Here is a 1,691-nt window from a genome sequence, read left to right as displayed (position 1 = left end):
CCTCCCCTTCTTCCCCCACGCTGCCCTTCCTCCTCCCACGCCGCCCTTCCTCCCCTCCTACTCCCTCCCCCTTCCCCCTTCCTCCCTTCCACTCCCTCTCCCCCTCCTACCGCCACTTTTACACCACTAATCCCGTCTCAGATTCTGCCAGGATAACGTCGCCGATTAACCTTGCGTAAAGACATTGGCCCCGTCCTCTTTGTCGGTGTGTGAATCATTGTCGGATTTTGAGTCGCTGTAGGACTGTAAGTCGCTGAAGGATTGTAAGTCGCTGTTGGTTTGTGAGTCATTGTTGGAATGTATGTGATCGTTGGATTGTGAGTCACTGTTGTTGGATGATTTTGAGTAAGTATAAATCTGTGAGTCAATTAAGAATTGTGGGTAACACAGTAAGATTATGAATCACTTTCGCATTTCGAGGCACTGTAACATTGTAAATCATTATGAGATTATGAGTCACTGATAAATGAGAGAGAGAGAGGAGATTTTTGGGGGTTCTCTAGGTACAATACACGGCCATCCATCACGACTCTGTACCTGACTATCTTATATAAGGCAACTCGACCGCTGGGTCACTGGTATTAGGACGTCGCCATCATGGGGTTCGAACCTAATCTATATTACCTTATAGAATAGTGTATCTAAAGTAGTAGTCCTGGAAATAGGAGGAGTTAAAGGTGATGAAAAAGTAGAGGTAGAAATAGATGTGAATGGTGAATGTAAACTGATACAATAAAGTAGAGGTGGAGGTAGATGTCGAGGTATATGGATAGAAGCAGATGTAGACGAAGAAGATGAGAGTGTTAGAATAAAACGTAGAGAGAAGTAGAAGAAAATGAAGCAAAGTTAAAGTAGAGTTCGAAGGAGAATTTATAGGATAAATTAAAGTAGTTGTTAAGAAAAGAAAAGAAAAGGAAAACTATAAATTGTAGAAAAGAGTAGATAGAAAACAGAAGTAGAATAAGGAAAAGAGACGATAGGAAGAGTACAGAGGGGAAAAGACTCACTCAATATATTGTGTAAACGTAAATAACTTCAGATCCTAGTACTTGATCCAGATGTATAAATATCGACGGATCAGTTTAGTGTGTGCATCAGTGGATCAGTTCAGCGTGTTTGTATACCTCAGTGGATCATTTCAGGATCACTGCGTACCCTGTGCATCATTTCATAACGCCTATGTTCCTTGTCTATGTACTCCAGTGGATTATTTTAGTATTCCTGTGGATCTAATTGGATCAGTTTAGTGTGTGTGTGGGGGGTGCTGGTGGTAGAGTGGTACCGCTCTTGCCTTCGCAAGCGAGATGTCACGGGTTCGATTCCCGGGCCGGTGGAAGTTGTTTGGACATACTTCCTAGCCCCCATTAGTTCCTGTTCACCTAGCAGTAAAGTAGGTACCTGGTGTAAGTCGAAAGTTGCGAATTCGTATTCATGGACAAGTTGTTGGAGCTTCCAATAACTTGATGACATAAACCAGTGACTCTTCAGGCTTCTATGCCCTTGACTCTTCAGGCTTCTACGCCCTTAACTCATGAGACATAAAGGCAAGCATGAACTTAGCATGCTTCCCTGTTGGGCGCTGTAAACGCTTCTGCGCTTCACCTTACACAAGGATATAGGGGGGTGCCCAATAAATAATTAAAAAAAAAAAAAAGTGTGTGTGTGTGTGTGTGTGTGTGTGTGTGTATCAG

Source organism: Homarus americanus, unplaced genomic scaffold, assembly GCF_018991925.1.
Source record: "Homarus americanus isolate GMGI-L3 unplaced genomic scaffold, GMGI_Hamer_2.0 scaffold42105, whole genome shotgun sequence".
Classification (NCBI taxonomy): Eukaryota; Metazoa; Arthropoda; class Malacostraca; order Decapoda; family Nephropidae; genus Homarus; species Homarus americanus.
This window is presented reverse-complemented; position numbering follows the sequence as displayed.